Genomic DNA, 22,739 nt, shown 5'->3' with positions numbered 1-22,739 from the left:
AACCAGCAGGGCCCCGAGGGCACTAGCAGTGCCTGACCTCCCTCCCTGGGTCTCCCCTCACCGCAGGACCCCATCTCAGACCCTAGGGCTGTCAGCCCCTGCCCCAGCGAGGTGGTAGCAGGGACGGGCTCCAGCTCCCACAGCCCTGCCCGCCGTGGGCCCTGCCATGCTGAGCCTGCCTGCAGGCCCATGTCCCAGCCAGGTCTCAGTCTGACCCCATCCACAGCAAGGTGCATGGTGACCCCCCCAGGAAGGCAGAACCCAGTTACATCTTGGAGATTTTTGATTCTGTGGTGGGGTTTTGGCTTATTCCTGGTCACAGTATTCACAAAGGCATAGTTGTTGAAAAAATTATAAACAAAAGAGTCACCAGTCGAGTATTCAGATGGTCATCATTTGCAGTCTACATTTGGATGTAGATGAGAGGCCCAAAGTTTAGCTTGGGAAGATTTTTTTCTGCTGAAGCTGGTGATGGTATGTAAGCAATGACTGAAAATCATCCCCCAGAAAGCCCCCCTCTCCCTCCCTGGTATATCTGGAATCCAGATTAGGATCTGAATTTTAGCACATTCAGTAGTGGTGCTTTGGAGCACAAAAAACACATCTGACACCTAAGAGTTGATGTTGGTCTGGAAGCATTTTTAGATTCCTCCAGTTCTCCATTACTGTTTTTAAACTTTCACAACAGGGGCATCATTTGTTTGGGTCTGAGAGTGCTCCTTCCCCAGATCAGATGTTGCTGATAAAGGCAAGAACTTGCTAATCTTCACCACAGTTGTTTGTTTAAAAAGGAAAGCCTTGAAAACAAATGATGTCATGACTGCCATTTGCTCCCTGCTGCTATTTGCTCATTTGTTTTCAGTGTGGAAAAAGTATCTAACTGTCTTCCTAATGAATGTAACTCATTCTTTCCATTCTGCAGGAGCTGTTAATTAAGAAGTGTCTGCTGCATATAGAGGAAGGCATCCGACGGACTTTCTACATAAGTGGGCAAATTCTTTCATCGCCTCTAAGATTCTTTTTTTAGGTTCAGAGAGTGATTTTTTTTATTATTTTTACTCTTTTTTAATAATTCCTCAGTTGCTTGAATGGTCTCTCCCTACTGCCTACTCAGTTTCACACAAGTAGATCAACACACAATTCCCTCAGTGTTAGAACAATTCAGCCATGTGTTAATATGGTTGGATATTAAAAGTTCATACAGCAGATTAATGTAATTAACATAAATACAGTTACAGTCCACGAGTATGTGGAAACAGTGCATCAATCAAAACTAATGAAAGTAGCCATAAATATAAATGGACCAGTGCTTGAGATGACCTAATGTTACACACGCATGTGCTTTCTAACAGAGCATGTCCAGCTTCTTTCACTGGTATTGACTTCAAATAATTTTAGCAATTTTGAAAGATGTTCATTTAAGTTCCTTTGACAGATGAATAATTACCATAGTATTCTGAGGTTAAGTGAGCATAGGGAACCTGTTTTTTTTGTTTTTGTTTTGTTTTTTTAAACTGTAAAAAAGCAATATTTTCTATTAAAAGAAGCAGAAAAAGAGTTTAAGAAGATCTTAATGTTCTCTGTATCTATTTACATCATGAATGTTCTTGCTTTGGACCAATTGAAAATGACTAAATTTGGAGGAAAAATTGCAGAATATATGTATGTTCTCATAGAAGACGAGAACTTTACCATAAGGCCAAATCTTCACTTGTGGTGGTATACAAGGTTTTTCTCATCTTGTTAGTCATTTCACAAGATGTTAGTCTTTTGTGAAATGACTAACAAAATCAGGGATAATAGGTTGGCATTATATTAAATTTTCAAATCCCTAGTTTTGGAAAAGATATGCAGTATTCTATTTTGTGTTCTTATCAATAACAGAGGAGTCTTTTCTTTATAGTAGTCTGTTCTTTATGGAGATCTGTTGTAAATTTGCATAATCGTACAGTCTGCGATGAATATTATAGCAATTAGACTTAGGAGACTTTTTCTCTTAGTAGTTCCCTACAGGAATATACTTAGTCCATCTTTACTTATTGCTACATGCAGAAGTCCAGTACAAAACTTTGTACACTTTATTTTTCTTTCAGATGCAGAAACACATTTTCATACATAGATTTCAAAGTGGGAGAAGAAAATGATAGCTTGTGAATGGGAAGAACCATCAGATAAGCAGAATGGTAGGATTATTATTTCTAATGCAGCATCACACCTAACCACCTCTGTGGTGATGTGGCATTTGGAAAATAGCATATTGGTTACAGATACCTAAAATCAAGACATTCTTCAGATTTGTGATAAAGGGTACTTGGGCATCCACTGAACCCACCTTAATTACAGATGATTTGTGGCTCTGGTCCCATACCAGATTATCCTGGCAGATTATGCTCTGATCAGAGTCTCCGGTGAGATGTCAGGGACTATTGATCATTCAGCTAATGATACTAGGAAATAAGGAAAGCGTACAAAATAGCTTTACCTCATGTAAGTAAAAATACAGGTTTTTTTTGACATGCAGTTGTTAAAACAGTGCCTCGGCTCTGAAGGTATAAGGGTATGTAAAGAACATTGGCAAGGTAATCATTTTGCTAAGGCAGAAGCTTATTTCAGGGCTATGCAGAATGTATGGGCAAGATAACTTTTACCATGACCACCACCAAAAAAAACCTGTGGATTTTTCCCAACCTTTCACTACTGGAAAGACCACCATTATTTAAAAGAAATTAAAATAAGGGGGGGGGGGTGGGGGGGTGGGGCTGGGGAGGAGGGATGGAGGAAGGAGTTTGCATTGAGTTATTCTGGAACGTCCCTTGTTCTTCACGTTCTTCATGTCCCATGTTCTTTCAGTGGCTGAAATTCTAAAGTTTAGAAAGAAGGTAACCATCTTTACCAACAGCTGATTCTGGAAATGAAAAGACACAGATTATATTGATTCCTATGGCGCTTCCACTAACTCTCCTTTCTTCTACTTACTTCTTACTTCTACTCTACCATCCCCCACCCTGCTCCACCCAGTTACAGTGTTCACAAGAGTAACACATTATAAAGTGCTTGAACTTTCATTTTTCACATTCTGGCCTGGGTAGTAACGCCAACCATTCGACAAAAGTTTGTAACTCTTTGGAAGTCACAGAGCAACCAAGCGAAACACCTAAACAGTGTAAAAGAAGTCAGAACATTTTATTCATTTCACAAGTGGTTGGTTCTACAACAGGATGTTGTATGCAATTAAATTAGTATAATAATTGACTCCACTGAAGTTAATGGAACAACGAGTATAAATACAATGCAGGAACACAATCCAGCTAAGCAGTTATACTTACAGAAGGAATTATATTGTCTCTAAAGTGAGTATCAGATGCTTCTCCAATTTACAGTAGGATGCTTGCTCTTTTAGTGATTGCTGCAGTTCTGAAAAATGTTTATATCTTACATTGCTTCAGCTCTGCTCTCAGTGGGCTGTTATTACAGCATTCTCCCTATTATAAATGGGGTTTCCCTCCTGAGGATGAACTCTGTCCCCAGTGAGCAACTGAAGTGGAGCAGAGGCTGGAGCCAGGACTGGGTGAGAGACAAGTGCAAAGCTGTGGCTCACTAATGATGACCATGTCATTAGGAATGTGTTGTGTTGTGAATTTATGAAGAGATCCTTTCAAAGCAGCCATGCTAATTCCTTAGAACAAACAAAATGGATGTTCCAGTAAGTTATTTACATTAGTGTGCTTCAAAGCAGATGGAGAGCTTTATATTCCGTTATGAAAGGCATGCAAGTTACAGTGACATGGCTCCTAATTATGAACAACTTAAACTGCACCATCTGCATTTAACAAAGCTCCATATGTATGGATGCGGTCTAGTTTGGCTGCCTGTATTGTTAACAACACGTGCAAAATAGATACCAACATGCAGAATCTAAAGATATTTTGGCAGGCTTTGTGGGAAGAACTGGAAATGCTTGAAGTGCCCCTTACATCTTCACTGTCCAAATGCAAAAATAGCGAAATAGGGGCAACAATCATCCCAGGCCATAATTGTTGCCTCCTATTGAGAGGGGAATTGATACATACATTTGACAAATTCAGCATATTGGTTACCCAGTTGTATCCAATGCAAGTTCTCTCTTTCCCTCTCCCCCCTCCCTTTTTTTTTTTTTTTTTGGCAGAACGCTTCTTCCCCTAGGCAATCTGGACAGACAGTATGTAATTTTAGAAGTCCATATTCAAAGCCCAATCCTTTTGCCATTGACACAACACTCTGCTATGCAAATTTCAGCATAAGGGATCAGTGGATTTAAGTTTAATGAAGAATAAGAAAATTAATCTTTTAGAAAATGAAGGTTTATTGAGCTAAACAACCGTGGTTACCTGGGACACAAACCAATGTCCATATGTTTAAGTCGTAAGGGGGTTCTTCTATGCTCTGCAATGGGAGAAATTGCTTTGCTGTTTCCTCAAAGAGCATTAAACAGTGTGTAACTGAGAAGAGATTTAGCAAGGGAGTGCTTATTTTTCATCTGGTCTTAGCAGTTACTTCCGCTGGAGTAAACTTCAGGCCATGACATTCCCCAGGACCTGAGCTACGCTTAGTTGGTTCTTCCCTGAATTGTGAGTGCTTGAAATACTTGGGATTTCTTGATGGTGTGTGGAACTTTGTTGAAAAAGGGGAAATTCTAGGTGATAAAAAAAGAAATTTTCTATATGTTTTCATGCAGAAAAAGGTGGAGGTAGATAGATACGTGCCTTTGGTGGTGTTACAGGTGACCTGCACAGAGTGGCTCTCCTGTCTTTATCTGTCATAATAGCTCTGGAAGAGCAGCACAGGACTAGCAGTCTTCTAGATCTCTCTCTCCCATGGTCAGACCCTCACCTCGCACCTTCCCCATTCCACCCAACAAGTCTTTGACCTCAAGCAGAATGAATTGCTGGTGAACTCTGAGGGTGACAGACATCTTGTGTTAGGAGGGTTTTCTAATTCATTTTTATATGAGATATAACAGCTACCAAGCTAAATATTCTACTGGATTTAGTTCATCTTCAGCCTAGACTGTTGTATCATTACAAGATAAAAACAAAACACTAAATTAGGAAAGACAAAAATCCAGTAAGTGAAGTCTGTTTAAAAAAAAAAAAAAAAAAGGCAGTAAATGGAGAACACAGCATGATTGAAAAGTGAGAGAGGATCATCTCTGTTTTCACAGAAATCTGGATGTGAGGGATTGGACTGACTGTAATAGATTCCCCACACCCCTTTCTCTTCTTTCCATTCTGCTGTTTCTGATATGGAGATTTACACTGACCTTTGGGCTTTTACATCTTGCAATTTGCCAGCCCTTTGATAGAAAGCACATTCTCACAAGTGACTTAATTCCTTTCTGATCAGTATTACATGACACCAGCAATCAGAGGGCCTTTGATTCATCAGGACAAAAGGGAGAATGGAAATGTACTCCCTCCCCAACACAGCACTGCCATAGTCCCATGAGCTAAGTGTAATCCTGGTTTCATTTTTCCATTCTTGTTCTTTGGTGATGTTATAAATCCAGCTTTAAGGCTAAACAAGAACAAGATACGGCAAGTTCTTTTACCGTTTGAATACTGAGGGAATAAATCTTTTTATCTCTCTCTAACTTCAGGTGGATGCAGTAAAAAAAAAAAAAAAAAACAAAAAAAAAAAACAAACCTTTCTGTATCATCATTGAATACAACTGGTTCATTCTGCTTTGCCTGAAGCATTAGTTTCGTTTCTAAAAGGACATATATTTAACCATATAAAGCAGTAAGAAGTGTAAGGGAGCAAATGTGCCTATTTTCTGTAAGATGGTTAAAAGAAGAGACAGGAAACACATTGAACATTTGACGCTGATGTCTCTAATAGCCTCCTTTATCAAACCAAGTCCTGAGGAATTGTGAGGGGTGAGTGGTGGAAGTCTCAGCATTCAGCTCTCTGCAGAGGAATTTAATTGAAGGCCCAGATATAGTGCAGAGGTGGGCAGTGAAACTACCCTTGATTAGAGTTGTGACTGGAGGACTCTGGAGAAACTCCGTTAAATACTAGTTCATGATTCTAGGGCCATTTTTGTCTTTTCTAGTGCAGCTACTTTAGTACTTAATACGTAAACAGTGAGGATTTAAAAAAAAAAAAAAAAAAAGGGAGAGGGGGTGGAATTTGAAAGTAAGGATGTCATGTAATATCATCTTTCATTTTACTGTGGTACACCTAGTTTCCGCTAGGTGCTCCTGAAGTATTAAAGGACTGCTGCTCTTTGTGTTCCTGTATAACGTATATACTCCTTTCCTGAGGACATCCCATAGTTTGGAGTTGGTGTTTAATCAGGTTTTAGAATATTGCTTGCACTTTGTTTACTAAATGATGGTACATATTAAAAAGAATCTCCTTTTCTTAATCAAAATAGCATTGTAGATGGATTAATTCAGCTTTATGAAAGTGATACATTAAGCTGTTTTTAAATCTGATATAAGACAACCTAAGTGTTTTGGGACAGAGGGCTGAAATAGCTGGGAGAGTATGCAGCCACCATTAACACGAGATTTCTCAAGCAAAAGAATCATCAGAAGCTACTGATGTTGAGAAACTTTAGGCAGGTTTGGAAGATGTGCAGAACACTATCAAACAGATAAACTTTAGTCATGTTCTGGAGAACAAGTCCTATGAGGAGTGGCTGAGGGAGCTGGGCTTGTTCAGCCTGGAGAAGAGGAGGCTCAGGGGCGACCTTATTGCTCTTTACAGATACCTTAAAGGAGGCTGTAGAGAGGTGGGGGTTGTCCTCTTCTCCCACATGCCTGGTGACAGGACGAGGGGGAATGGGCTAAAGTTGAGCCAGGGGAGTTTTAGGTTGGATGTTAGGAAGAACTTCTTTACCGAAAGTGTTGTGAGGCATTGGAACAGGCTGCCCAGGGAAGTGGTGGAGTCACCATCCCTGGAAGTCTTTAAAAGACGTTTAGATGTAGAGCTTAGGGATATGGTTTAGTGGGGACTGTTAGTGTTAGGTCAGAGGTTGGACTCGATGATCTTGAGGTCTCTTCCATCCTAGAAATTCTGTGATTCTGTGATTCTATGTTATACTAGTAAATCATATTGCAAATCTTTCTTGGGTTGTTTGATCAAAGCTGCTGTCAGCTTTGTATTTTCTGGAGTGAATGATTCAGTCTAGTTTTTATATGAGAGACATAAGAAAAAATAAACAGAAATGAACTGATTGAAAGCATGGGATTTTTACTCTGATAAAAGTTGTTTTCACAGAAGAAAATGAAGAAACATTTCCACATGAAGAAAATGTTCATAACTTTTGGGTTTGTATAGAACAAAAAACATTCTAACCTCAGAAAAAGAGTATATTTAACCTAAAAGTATGTATCAGAAATGTATAAGGTTTATTTAAATTTCTGTTTTCACCAGTTAACTTATGCAACTAACCAGAATGGTCTCTGTGTATGTTGCTTGTATAAATCATCTGAACTAGAAAAAGCCTTGTCTAGCTGTGGACATGGTGGTTCAAGTGTTAAGTCATTGAGCTGCTTATCAAAGGTGTTTTTTTTGAAGAAGCTATGGGGTTCAGCTGTGATCCAAGTTGAACAGAATTAGGAATTTAAGGAATCATTATTTCTGCTACACTTCCATCTCCAGCTGCAATTAGATGTACTGGCAGTCTGCCCAAATACAGAGTGTTCCTTCCCAACCACGGGAGAAGAAAACCCTGTATGCCTGTGGGAAGCTGAAGGAAGTAATAGAGGAATATTTGCTGGAAATCTTTACTTATGAAGTGGAAAAAAAAAAAAAAAATCAAGATCAGAGTAACAGAAGTTATATATAAAGAAAAGGAAGTAATTAACTGAACACTTGAAATGGTGTTAATTATTTATTTAGCTCTTCTGTTTAATGTAAACCTACACTCTCAATACATGTTCTGCTCTGCCTTTGTGAAATGTGGTGCATCTGTGAACAAGTGCCTGAAGAGTGTGAGACTCAGTGAACATTGCCTCACACTTCATTCCCAAATTCACATCCAGATTGTCCAGGAGTGCAAAGAGAAGTGTCCCAGAACAATGTGGAAGGTTGTCTTTGAGTTTCTGACCTGAGTAATCAGATCCATTATTCTTCTGAGTGATATTGAGGCATTGGCTTTAAGATTCTTGATATCCCAGAATGAGAATTTTCCATGTCTAAAACCATTAAAATGTTATGAGCTTTCCCTCTCTCATTTTCTGACTTTTAATGCAGTAAATCCTCTGGGACTCTGTTTTGACTTTTTAGTCATTTAGTTGGAAATAATGTGATCCTCAGTCATTTTTTGTTTGTTTGTTTTTCCATGTTCTCCAATAGAGAAGAATGAAAATAAACTGTCAGATGGTGTTTGCCACTATACTGCCCAAAATTGGTGCTCGTTTTAGGTAACTTAGGTTTTTTTTTTTTTTTTCATGCCCAGGCTGAGAAGCTCTATTTTGGGTGTCCATTTGGGTGTGACAGCTAAAGATCATGTTGGAAATTTTGCATTGCTGGCATAGTGTTCAAGTTTGCGTTCACTTAGGTGTGGTTCAGGAAGTTGGCTGAAGACTCCCTGGCAGACAATCTTCATTACAGATAGACTGAATAAAAAGTTAAATTAATTTTGAAATTTATAACTGACTATTATTCATAAATGGTTATTTGATATAGATATGTGGATATATTGGCCAATTTCTGTATTTTTCCATTCACTTTCCATGGTAATAAATAGAGAGAAAACCTATTTTAACATAGTTAATGGAATGTGTTAGTAAATAGGATGTGTGTTATTGCTGAGTTTAGAAGGATTTTAGAAATATCTTAAATTTATTAATATAACAATATGAATATGTACAACCGGGAAAAAGTTATGTTCTAGGTTGTTAAGACAGGTTTAAGAAGATATGAATCAAAATACTAGGAAAAGGAGAAATAGCGTGATTCACCTGTCTTTATTTTATTCATACCAGACTGGGTGCTAAATTAAATTTCTGCATGTTATCAGTGAGAGCAAAAACCTTTATTGTTTTTAAGATTGTGCTAGTTTATGAAAGGAATTACATAATGCAGCTCTGCATAATCAGGATCTAGTTGCAGTGACCCAGGAGACCATTTACAGTTCTGTGTCTGTAGAGCTAATATTTAAAAGGCAGAACCGTAATGGAGACGAATGATTTTTATTTTTTTTTCAGACATCTGGAAAAAAATATCTCTACTTCATAAACTGAATGCCTTTGATAACTCTTTTGAAATGTGCTGAGGGTATTTACTCACAGTGGAAGATCCTTAACCTGGCACTGAATCATCCATCCCTGAATACTCAATCTGATTAGAAAAGTCAAGATGATTTTCTCAGTGTCATCTAAGTAGGCAAGACTCAAGCATTGTTATTTGACATACAATTCTCAACCACTCCCATGACCTTGTCTGTGAACTTCTGGTCAATCAGATGAAGCTCCTCATATTTCCTACATGAAAAGCAGGGAAGAGAGATTGTTCTGTGAATTTTGAAAGTGTTCATTTCTTTTTATTGTGTTGCAACTGGGAGAATTTCAAAGAAAAGCTGAATACTTGATGTACTCTGGAGATGGCTCTGTATGGTCAATGAGAGGAACAGCACTAGGTGTATCTATAAGGCTGAGAAAAGACGTGTCATTCTGGATTTTGTGCTGCACTTATCTTGGGTGCAAAGATGAGGCAAACAGTCCAGCATACAAATAATTCATTGTTCTGCAAGTGAGGACCAGAATCTTAAAGCATCACTGTTCATTTAACATAGAAGGATGCGTTACTGTTGTTTTTTTTAATATGGTCTTATATGCTTTTTATCTTACCATTAGAGTCCACGCTCTGGTCATTACCAGTAGATCAAACTTAAGAGATTTTCGGTTCACAGGACATGAGCTCCTACAGCTTGGATTTTTATTCTAAATTTAAACTAGAACTCCTGTTTTTCATAAAATGTTTCAGAAAATCATTTTTGGATAAATTGAATTGCTGTACTCAAAGTAAACATTTTGTCTTTTGATTTTGAATTATGAGATATACATTAAACATTTCATGAGAGTTGAAAAACAAACTATCTATAAAAAAAAAAAAAAAAAACATTTCATTTGAAATTAACAACTGTCACAGGAAGTTGTGATTTTAAACAAATTAACATTTTCTTAGAAACACACCCTACTAGACAATACCTGACTGTTTCAGTTGTTATTAAGTAGAGTAAAACCGTTTTGATGAATGGTTGGATGTTGATGGAGAAATATTTTGATTTCACTCCAATGACTCAGGTACTGTGTGGCAAAGCAGTAGTTATGAAAACAAATCAAATTGCAGTCTGTGTAAAATGAAAAGAGCTAGTTATTTTTTCTATCTTTTTGTTTGTTTTTCTTCTGCTCTTTCTGTATTTTATATGAAATCATGATGCAAATATGAAATCTCTGAGAACAGTTATTTGTTTGCATACAGATATTGTGAAATAAATATAAACAAATCACATTAATTAGAAAAGATTAAATTACATCCTTTTAACTATCCTTTGATTCATGAGCAGTGCTTAAATTAAATTAATTATAGATGCAGTTTATAAAAGGAATTGAGCCTAAAGCTGTGCTACCCGGTTCGTTTCAAAACCAATTTGATGTGCTGTTCTTCCTGTGATCATTTGCTTTATGATTTGAGAAATGTCTATGGCAGAAACAAGAGCAGTTGTCCACAGTGGAGGCAGATCCCCGCTGCCTTCAGTTCAACATGCAGCTCCACAGGTGTGCCAGAGCATCCTTGCTAAGCAAAGCTCCTGGAAAGGCTGTTAGGTGTTCCTGGGATGTAAGGTTTGGAGCAGTTCCTATGTAAAATTTTGATATCAGGTGTTATTCAGCATATAGGGTCAGGCAGCCCCAGACCCTACCCTCCTTGAGACTTGCAGTGCAAACCAGCTGTAGTGCTTCACTTCAATGTGAGACTAGGTGCAAAACCTCTTCCCTCCAAGCAGTCCCCCCATGTGGGTGCCACATGACAACCTCCCTCAAGGAAAGTAAATGGCTCCCAGTGTCATTACTGGGGGGGAAGGTTAAAGAGGTTAAAGCTTCAGGTGGGATAAGTGAGCATAAAGAATCATTTCTCTGGTTCTGGAAAGATAAGACAACTAAAACACCACATGTTGACCCAGAGATCTTCAGCTGGCTGAAACTCCTCCTGCTAAGTTGGTGTCTAAGGAGCAGCAGTAGTTTACACAAGCTGAGGCCTGGGCATAAGACAGGTAGGGACAGAGGGATAAAAAGTACAACTGAGCTCTTGGAACACAAAACGTAGTTTGATGTAGAACTCTATTTAATTTGTCAGTTTGGACTGAAAGTAGCTATCAAGTTTGTTTATAATGGTAAGGACAGAAATTAATCAAAGTGAGCTTTTCTCACAGTCTCTGCTTTATATCTGTAGTAGAAGTGAAAAATAAGCAGTATACATGAAATAAGTTGCTTGATGCAGCAGTAGCTTTATGTTAGTATATTTTAAAATAAATAACTTATAGGTTTCATTTTTTAAGGGGGGTTATTAGTATCATATGTCACCCATAAAATTTATTATTGATTAATTAGCAAACAAAAGAGCAGCAGATTCTTTAGCAGCTGTTGCTTAACCCACAGGAAGCAAACAGCCTGAGCTGCTAATACAGCATTCATCTGTGTTGAAATTAGAAAACTGGGGTCTCAGGTTTACTGAGAGTCAATTAGCTTTTTCGTGTTGTAGCTGGAGATTATATATTTACCACTGCAGTGTGACTGACAGGGATTTCTTGACAGATTTCTTGTGGTGGCCTTTCAGCTGAGCTAAGTGTGTTGCCCTAGGACCACCTGCCCACACCTTGGGTGCCCCCATCCAGCACTCTCTGTCTGCCTGTCCTGAGCTGTGAGTATCTTGTTCTTTTTATGGGGTATTACTCAATGGTTGCTCAGTTTAAGAATCTTTAGGCACGTAACTGTTTCATGTAGATATGTGAGATCCTTCTTCGAGAATGATTTTTCAGTGATATTTCTAATCAAATGAACAGCCCATGTGCTGTTCATTGATGACATGCCAGGTGACTAGGAGTACCCACCTAAGAGTAGGCCAGCTGGGACCAGGCTGCCTCTGCCCTGCCCTAGCTGCAGGAGGGCAACCAGACCCAGGTTTTCTGCGTCACATCTGGGTGCCTGACCCAATTCTGTGCCCCTTGGAGAACCCAGCAGGTGTTACCTTGGATCCTGAGGAGGCTGATTATAGAGGTACCACTCAAAATGCTCAGAGGAAGATTTTTTAAATATGGGCAGATGCACCAAACGTTTCCTAGCTCAGCATTGTGCAAACAGCAACCTCTTTGAGGACCTGGTTCTTCCTGGGCTGGTGGGGCTGTAAGTGATCATTCATTTGTTTTTCTTTCTCAATGTAGTGTGTTTCGCTGTGTTTAGCCTGGCTGTATGGGATCTTGCTGAAAATCAGCATTCTTTATTATGGAGGAGAAAGATGATCTGAAGCTAAACAATGCTCTTATGTTTCCCTTTCTGTTTTTTTTGCAGCAACAAAGGAACTGGTTGTCCTAAGTTCATCTACATGCTGTAAAAGTTATCTAAATTGTCTCAATGCAAGAACATAGAATATGTAACTAGTGAAATTTCAAAAATATTCTTAGGAGAAGAAAAAAAAATCTTTGTGTGACTTTACTAACAATAACTTTATCTGTTGGTGCATTTTCATAGTTTTTTCCTCTATTTACATGTACATATATATATATATATATATATGTATATACAAACTTTGATAATAGGACGATGATGGACTGAGGGTTACTTGTAAAATGTTTTTTATCTTTTGTCACTTCTAACAGTCATCAATTGTAATTGTGCAAGTACAGGAAAATAGAGTAGATATCTAAGGTGATTAAGATGGTCTTTAAAGTAGTATTAGGAAGACTTACCTTGTGAAGAGTTGTATTTTTCTTGGATATTTTTTAGTGTAATTGTTTTGGTTTTACTCCTTAGGCTATGGGTTTATTTTTTTGTTTGGTTTACAAATAGTTAATAGAGAACTTGTCGTGCATTTCAGGAGTAAAATGCAATTGTTTCAGCCTGCTAGGATTTGACATTATCTTTTAAATAACTTCCCTTTCAACCTACTTCTTTTGACAGTTTGGCTTTCCTACTTTCGCTAATAGGAAACAAAAATGTATTCTTTATTTATATAATGTAACACCACACAACTTTTGAAAATTCTACTGCACTTTGTCTTTATTGCTCTCTTTAAGGAGTACTACTACAAAAGCAATATATGCTTGCAGCTGTTATGCTGTAAAATGTGCCTCTTGAATGAAAAACTTCAGACTTGTACAAAAGAAAGTTAAAAGTTAATACTATGCTTAGTTGTGCGTATAAACTGAATGAGGGTGTTCTTTTTCATTTTTTCATATAAATATTTTCTCTACACTTCATGTTGTTCATCTCAGAAGGTGATTGTTTTATATATTGTATTTTCAGTGAGGTTTGCTAATCTGAGATCCTAATGCTTCACAAACATTAATGAATTTGTTTTCATATTGTTCATTTTCCCTGTATATATAAAAAAAGTGATAAAACAGGTAAGCTAAAATGACTATCAAAATCTCTGGCTGCGGAGAAAGTGTGGTATTGGATTACAATTCTCTGGGCAAGCTTGCATATAAAATACTTGATTAATATTGTCATCTGTTTTAATTACACTGGATTAGAGAAATATTAGTGCAAGTAACACATCGCCTTTGGGTAGATGTAGTTATATGGCAGCAAGATACTTGTAGCGTACAGTTTGCTCTGATACGATCACAACAAAAGGCTATGCTTCTAAAAGAACAATCATGCTAACGTTACTATATCCTCCTTAGGATTATAACTGTATGTTTAATGCGATTTTATATTAGTACGGTTGTTTGTAACTTGATTTCCAGTGTTGAATCCTCACCTCCAACTAGTGATGTGGCTTCCCTTGGGGCTATATTTTCTTTATCTTGTTTAAATTCTGGATTTAGTATGTGTATACTGCATTATTTTCACGTTTCTCAGTGGGATCGTTTCTGTTACTTGATCGCTTCTTTCTAATCCTCATGCTTTCCTCTCTCTAATCCTTGTGTTTTGCCATAAAACAGAACACTGTCATAGATGACTTTGTCCTTTATTATGTGATGTGACTTTCCAAGTAAAACGGTGATTTTTTTCTCAGGTGTGTTTTTTGTGATATTTTTTGGCTGGTTTTGTGGTTTTATTTTATCAAAATTGATATACACTCTGACACTGATAACCACTGACTGTTGGTATCACTTGTAAGATCTTGTAACAACTGTTGTGGGCCTATTATTTATCACTTAAAACCATGTTTTATTTGCAGGAAGTGTTTCTCCAAAGTATTTGTGTGCTTCCATTAACTGATATAAGTGTAGCATATTTAGGACAGTAATGCTATGGAAATACAAGTTTTTTTGATGAAGCTGAGAAGTGAAGTTTTTGTTTTTTGTTTTTTGTTTTTTTTTTTTTTCAGCTATTTTGGCCGTGTATGAGGTTATGCAGTTAGTGCTTTTTCTAAACTGGCCAGATTGGATCTAGCTCAGAAATGTTTGTGTTGCTACAGCTAGCTAGTTGCCTCCATTTGCATGCATGTGGAGAGGAGCAGCTGCAGAGGAAAATCTATTGCAGTTCAAAGAGTCTGAAGGAAAATGTGGGTGTTCCTTAATTAGAATAATACCATGATTTGAGGATAAAATGTATTCAGCTCTGGCAGCTCTTCGTCCTCCCTTGTTTTACAGAGTGCTGGCACAAATCTCCATGCGATTGCTGTGAACTGGATTCAGGTTTTTTTTTTTTTTTTTTCCCATTTCCTTTGTTTAGACTGTTTTTTACATGATGTTTTTTACATGTTTTTATATGATGAGATTCCCAGAATGCACATGTAGAAGAATGACTTGGCTTGGAAAGTGTGAGCAGCCCAGAAGGCAGCAACTTTGTGGGTGTGCTTGACAAATACTTTGTGTTGTCAATTTACACCCTAAAGTGCATAAGCAGGTCCTTTGTAAACCTGTGGATGCTGTCAAGACTGAGGCAAGTACTATTTTGGAAGTGAAGAAGTTTAAAACAAGTATGTCAACTGAGCCTGAGCAGCATTTGGCCTGTGCTGATTTTGTTGGATGGTTGGATATCGGTGGCTGGATTGGTGAAGGAGTGACAGCCACTCAGCAGCAATTTCCTCAAAGGGGAATAGAGTTTTGTGCCATTCCTGTTTCACCTTCCCCCAAGTATTTGCTAGTATCCAAATTGGACTCCAAAGCCCACATTGGTAGTATTTTTGGTTTTGTTTTTTAATTGTATTGCTTCAGAGGCTAGGTAAAGGGATAAGGAAGATCTGTATACCCCAATACCAAGTACCAAGGGAATCCTGTTCTCTTATTTTTTTTCTAAGCTACTTGTGGTACCTGCTGTTGAGGCTTGCCCTTTTGAAGAACTTATTCTGTCCTGCTTGTCATTTTCACAGGAAGGTCACAGCTTTCAAATTAGACTAGCGTAGAAGTCTTTGTGATGAGAAATCTTGTATTTCCCCAAACAAGTTCATACTTCCAGAGCAGATCCTTTGCTCTTCGTTTGGGAGTATTATTTTTAAGTGAAGATATATGATATTGAATCCCCATCATATTTCTTCTTGCTTTTGCCTTGCTTGACACTGAATTGGCCTTTTTCTAGGCTAAGGAAGCAAAATATTTTTAATTACTTTGAGCGTATTTTTCTCCCCAAGGTTTTGATATTTCTGATGAGCTTTGAGGTTCCTGTCTGAATTGTTATTTGAAACCGTATGGATGTTTGGGAATATTTGCTGGATTAATTTTACTGTAGCATAGTTATATGGAATAACTGTGTGAATTGAGGTTTGTGCACTTAGCAGCCTGTATTAGACCTGCACAAAGCAGCTCTGACGTTGCCCTCAGTTCTCAGTTTCACTGTGAGATAAGCATCCTTGGTGGAAGATCCAGTATGTAAATGGTTGGCAATCAAAGACTATCCTGAGCTGGAAAGGACTCACAAGTATCACTGACCCCAACTCCTGGCTCCTAGACCTTTGACCATCTTTGCAGCCCTCCTCTGGACACTCTCTCATAGTTTTCTTAGCCTTCTTAAACTGTGGTGCCCCAAACTGCACACAGTGCTTGAGTTGAGGCCATGCCAGCACAGAGCAGAGCGGGACAATCTCTTCCCTCAACTGGCAGTGCCTGATGCACCCCAGGGTTGGGCTGGCCCTCCTGGCTGCCAGGGCTCACATTCAGCTTGCTGCTGATGAGAACCCCAGATCCCTGTCTGTGGGGCTGCTCTCCAGTCTCTCATCCCCAGTCTGTACTGATGGCCATCCTGAGAGCAGAGTCTGTCACTTGGCCTTGTTAAGCTTGATATTTAAGGTGATTGCCTCTGATTTGCCAAGATCTCTCTGCAAGGCCTCTCCACCCTTGAAGGAGTCAGCACCTTCTCCCAATTTAGTGTCATCTACAAACTTAGTGTACTTTTAAGTCCTACATCCAAATTGTTTATGAAAATGTTAAGTAGAACTGACCCTAAAATGGAGCTCTGCAGAACAATACTAGTGACTGGCCATCCGCCTGTAAGTAAACTAAGCTGCAAATCAGTTTAGAGTTCATATCTCCTAGTCTTTTGAGGGTAGAATTAATTGGTGTAACCATATTCTAAAACTGTTCTTTCTGACAATTTCTGACTAGTGCTTTTTTTTTTTTTTTTTTTTTCCCAAGTCTTGTATGTAACACAGTAAGCTTTACTACGTTGCTAGTCTGTTTCTTCTCCTTTGCAAATATCCTTTTTATTGTTAGCAGTCTGTTCCGATGCTGCACAATCCCCTTTGGATTGTGCTGAGCAGTATTAAATATCACAGCAGCATACTTTCTTGACTTTGCTGATGTTAAAATAGCAAATGTTTGTTCTAGCTTTTTTTCCTCTATTTATTTCTGTGAGTGTTCTGCTTTAAGCATATCTCATATGTTTTCTGCCTGGAGCCTGCCAAGAACCAAAGCAGGTATTTCAGAGGTCAGCTGTGAACTGCTTGGTTACAAAGACGGTTCTGAAGTAAACTCCAGTAAATAAGCGAGGAAGGAAATGGCCTCTTGACAATGTGTATAACAACACTGAGGAATGCATTTTCCCACAAGCAAATTCTGTGGGGAACTGTGGTCAGATGCTGAAAATGGTTTCCAAATTACAGTGTTACTCTCCTGCAGGGGGTGAGGAGGGAGCACCTCCTTATCTTAACTTTATTGCTTCCTTATTCTTCTGATACAATTTCCCTAATGTGAGACTCTTGACACTTGCATTTTCTTTGAAATACTAGTTCATTGCAATAGTACTGACGAAGACCAGTCATGAGCTGGGTCATAGTGGCACCACTAGGACTGTACAGATACAGCATAAAATCTGTCCTGGAGGGTTTATTCAGTAAGCAAGCACTTTTATCGTTCTCATCCTCTCTTAGCTTTTGGGGCCATTGTCTGACATCTTGTCAAACATGCAGTTCTCTGAAGTAGTTTTCAGTCATTCCTCTTTGAAATACAGATATTTTTTTGAGGTGAAACTATAGTATAAATATGTAGAATTGAGCTTTAATATATATATAACAGGATAAAATCTCAGTATAGTTTTAATAAGTCTTCACTAGCAACACAGATTGAAATGGCTCATGAATTGGAACAGCGCTAATCCATTTGTAAAATGAAAATGAGAAATGGTCTGTTTGTGACATTCTCATAACACAAGTGAAGATTATTATCTCACTCTGCTTGCGTTGATAGCAGGAGGGGAGGAGGTGTAATCTAGCAGCTGAATAAGGATGACCTTGGTCTGCAAAAAGGCACTTTCGTTAATGAATTTGTAAGTGCTCCCAGTTTCCATTTTCATGCTTTCTCATTCCCATTCCTTCCCTCCAAATTGATCAACGTTTTGTGTTAGGCAGACTGTGAACCTTGTCTGCAGTATGTCTCATCTCCTCAGGTGAGTCCTGCAGAGGGCCATTTTCCCAGACACCCCTCCCAACCCACATGAAATTAAGCAGGCAATGTCTCTGTTTCTCTGGATGGTATAATCAGCTGCCCTGGTGTTCTTGTAACTTTCTGCTTATTTTAAAATCTTTAAGCACAATACTGTATTTTTATTCTACTGGCACAGGAAGGTTGATTATGGGGTGGGGAGAAGCTGCTTAAAAATTAGATGACCATTCTATCATTGCTGAAATCAGTAGTATTACGTCAGCTTGCAGTATGTATCAGTCTCATGGTTTAAAAAAGGTAGTGAGGAAATCATTCTAAAATAATTCAGTATGTTTCTCTTTAAATGAAGTCCATCTTAAAAATGGTTGTACAGCTCTAAACTGACTACAGTGCTAGAATGCAAATATTAATTTGAATGTTGTTGTTAAAACTACTTCTATCTGTATCTTATTCTGACTGCTAAAATGTCTTCATTTTTGAATGAATTGCTGTCTACACACTAATTTACAGCAAAATATTCCTTATTTTTAGCAATTATTAAGACAAAGGAGTACATTTGTGACATTATTAAAGCATCATCAACCTACAAATTAGTTACCTTATCTGTTCTCTATCTGCATAATCCTCATACCCCCGTCACCATGTTTACAAATCCAAATGAATGTTATGCAGCCCAGATCTAATTAATTTTGGATTAGCCTTCCAGACACATGTAGTTCTGATCAAAACAATCTGTATTCTCTCTTTTCTGATTAGGATGAAGCCTGACCCCTGGAGTATTCTGTTTGTCAGGGGATGTGCTGGAACATGAATATCAACAAGCAGGTTAATCCTTAGGCTGTCACTTTCTCCCATGTACACAGAGGCATGTTTTTTGCTGCTAGATACGTAATGTCAGAGAGTGAATCAGTACCATGCAGGGCTCAGGTGAGATTGATATCTGACTAGACATTTAAGCAATCCAACATGATGTATAATGAAAATAATCCACTGAAATGACTTTTCAGAAAGATCTGACATTCTATTGTGTCCTTTCTGAAGTGAAAGAACCAACTTGAAAATGCATTTGCAAAGAAAGCTGAGCTGCTATAAATTTCAAACTAGGAGAAATTTAGATAGACTAATTTGCTTGTTTTTGTGCATCCTCTGATAGAGTACCTATTGGTGACTTGTGTGCAATGTTCATAAAACAATTTTTTGATGTGATTGTCACAACATAATATAAACCTTAAGCACAGAATCCTGTAGTCTTTGGGATGTGTTCATACTTTAAAGCAATTCAGTACTGTGTTAGTGTATGATATTCGGCAGAGAGCATGGACGAGATCACAAGTGTGACTAGAGTGTTTGAATGAAGATTTTGCCTGTGCAAAGCACATGTATAAGGCACTATATACTGCTTGAATTTCAATTTATATCATGCTTTCTTTTCAGAAATGTACATTACTCCATATATAAGTACATTAGTAAGTAGTTCAACTCCATAGAAGCAGCACTAAAGAGCAAAACAGTTGGTGCTGTGGACCTGAAGTCTGTCATCTACCAATTTCAGGATGCTACCTCAGACAAGCTAGTCTGGCCTGATTGCCCATTTAAGTGGGATAACATTAGGCAGGGTATTAAAATATACCTTCTGTTTTAATTTGATTAGAAATGGATCCCGTTTATAGGCTTTGTTCATCAGAACTTGCTAAGTCCAGGTGAGTGAGAGATTTGGTCTGAAAGCGTATTCCTAAATCAACTAAAATATTAAGGCAGAAAGGTCCAGCCTATAAAGATAGCTGTTTAGATAAGTAAACTTAATACATAGTGGTCAGAGGCATGTAACTATAAAATTAAATGAATGAAAAACTAAAACCGGCTAAGCACTGTTAACTTGGAATGACTAAATTTTCATAGCAAAATGTAAATTTAAATTATCTACCGTCTTTAACATCAGAAATTAAGTCCTTAGCAACTTCTCAGGAGTGTTCCTGAATAGGAGACAATCAGGATGGGTAATATTTGAAAGCTTTTCTTCCTTCCAAGTTTGGAAGGTGGCTGGAAAAACAACAGTATTTGGAAAGTGAAAATACCGTGAATAGAAATGTTCAGTAAATACGATAATGAATTTACATTAGCATCAAGTTATCTTCCCATATTGGTGGTCTGCAAAGAACTTTCCTTAAAAGGCTGTTAGTCCAAACAGAATCTCAATTATTTCTTTCTCAACCGAAATGTTTATAACCACAGGATGGAATAGAATAGGTAGAGAATGTTTCTGCATTTGAATGCAGGCTAAATCTTGCTGAGTTTCCTTTCCCATTTTCCATCAAACCAGTTTGATTATCAGTCAGCCATGCTCCCTCAGGTTCAGAGCTCATCCACTTTGACTTAGGGTCACCTGGTGGGTCACAGCTACGGGCATGAGCTTCCTCCCAGATCACGGAGACAGTCAGTGTCAGTGATTAAATGGCTTTTCCCCTTTCTATGCCCTGAGGTACCACACTTCTAGATCAATGTCAGGTTTTATACCATTTTCCCCGTTACACAGAATTTACCATGACAGGGCAGCTTTATTTATGTATCATTGAAAACACTATTGAGCTGCCTTCTCTTTTGTGCTTCTCTTTAATGAGTTATTCTCCAAGGTTGGAGACTAACTGATTAAGGTGGTGTTACAGATAGCTTTGATTGGCGATACATCAGTACATGTGTCAAGTGAGATACTGCAGATCTCTCTGTACTTCAGTCAAGCTTAGCTTTTGTTAAATACACAAAGACATTTGGTAGCTGAGGTGCTTTGCAATTCTGAAAAATCAGATATCTTTTCTGCAAGTAAAGTTACAGTAGCTGCAGGCTGCAGTATGCTTTTGGTAAATATATGCAAATCTGCATCTATTTGTGTGCTGCCAAAAATGATTAAGGAACAGAGATGCCTAAACACCTTTGGGGAAAAAATAGGCTCTAAGGCCCAGCTGCTGCAAATACTTAAGCATGGGCTTAATTCTATGTGTGTGATCAGCATTGCTCTGAGTTTAATAGACAGGAATTGGTAAAAGGGAAAGTATTAATGTTTCTGAGATAGATGTCTACATATGAACCTCAATGTAAATCTGATAAGTTTGGCAATACATAAAAGAATATAGCCCTCAGAATTACTAGATTGTGGAAGTGGGTTTGGCTTTGTTTTTTCCCCCCTCTCCTCTCAAGTGCAATCTGGAACCTCTTGGAATACTGGACACTGGAAGGGAGGGGGGTAGCTGTTTCAAAAACAGTCTAAATATCAGAAGCTGCCAAAAATAAGCCCACCCTACACTGATCCATCACGTTCATTTCTTCCTTTACTTTTGCTGTTGTCTGGGTTATCACTGGACAGAGTGGTGGAATGATAGGACAGAACTGTTTGAGACTAACATTGCAGTAGGCATTGTCATCCAACTGTGGGGATAAATGAATTAGTGAATTAGTTGAGAAGTGTCTTATAACAAGCAATTACTTATGCTCTTTGTCTAAAAGCAAGGTCTGCAAAGATTTAAATGGGTGTGATTATATTTGGATTTTTTCAGTGTTCAGCCTATCATTGTTGTCTTGAAGAACTCAACAGGAGTTGGTTCCATTGTGCTAGACACCATGTAGTTACTGTGTGATCATCAACTCCTTAGTTTAAAAAAAAACAAAAAAACATGTGTGTATCTTTAAACCCAATTAACTCCTATAAATTGACTATCTTAATATGAGTATTTCTATTGGAAGGCTGACTTTAGACAGCAGACTAACAAGAACATGAAATAAATTATTGAGAGGAATGAATACTAAGTGTAAACTAGCAAATATGCAAAAAAAAAAAAAAAGACAGGACAGGAAGAAAAAAAATCAGCAACAGAAATTGATGCTGTAACAACTCTTTTATTTCAGGGTGGGGAGAGGAGGTGGTGTGTGAAACAAACAATAGAAAAGATTAATTACATCATTAAGCAAAGCAACTTCTAGTAGCTATAAAACCCAGAGGGGTTAATTCATCTTTGTATTTTGTCTTCAGATGTGAGTGTTAAGTGATGATGCAAGATATGAAACACTGATGGATGGCCTTGAGTCCTCTGTCTGAATGATTACAATGCAGTAAATCTGTGCAGTTGTAACGACCTTGGTGTAATATCAGTTCATGGCAGCTGAGAATTTGGCCCCTTACTGAAGCTGAAGTTGTGTAATTTTTCTCATGAGGACAATCAATGTTACTCGTTGTAGAAGGCTGAATCAAAAAAAAACTTGGATCCAAACAGGGAGGTTTTGTGGTGTGAATTAAACTTCTTGTATACTGAACACAAAGGTAAACTAGTGTGTCATGATGGACAGAAACATGTGCAACATGTACAAAAGAAGGGTCACGTTCCAGCTATTTACAGTTGATGGAATACATATTTAACCCATCTTTAGGGTAAGGCTAACAATAGAATTTAATTTATCCCAATGGTTTGTTTTTATAGGAATGCAGGTAAATCAGGTCCTAATGACTTCAGTGATATTTGACCTGGGGTGGTAGTAGTGTGGTGATCATTGCCCAGCTTCATTGCTGAATGGGATTGAAGCCTTTGATGTCAGAAAGAAGCACTTTCTGAGAATATAAAAAGCTTGTGCAGCCCCAAACAGGAGATGGAGCATAATTAGTTGTAGTGTATTCATAATTAAAGATTCAACTCACTCCTGCTACCACTAGAATCTGTAC

The 22,739-nt window shown here is 38.0% G+C and overlaps 1 long non-coding RNA gene across 1 annotated transcript in view; it reads left to right on the top strand.

Moving 5' to 3' along the window:
- Positions 1-13,412, top strand: part of LOC311432737 — a 57,077-nt gene extending 43,665 nt beyond the window's left edge. Inside the window, exons 4-5 of the long non-coding RNA XR_014690280.1 lie at positions 11,805-11,910; positions 12,558-13,412. This is a non-coding gene — a long non-coding RNA (uncharacterized lncRNA). The remainder of the gene's footprint in view (positions 1-11,804; positions 11,911-12,557) is intronic.
- Positions 13,413-22,739: the final 9,327 nt, after the last annotated feature.

The sequence above is a fragment of the Aythya ferina genome, assembly GCF_964211825.1.
Source record: "Aythya ferina genome assembly, chromosome: 1".
NCBI lineage: Eukaryota > Metazoa > Chordata > Aves > Anseriformes > Anatidae > Aythya > Aythya ferina.
The sequence above is the reverse complement of the archived record's forward strand: the minus strand, read 5'-3'. Positions and strand labels throughout refer to the sequence as shown.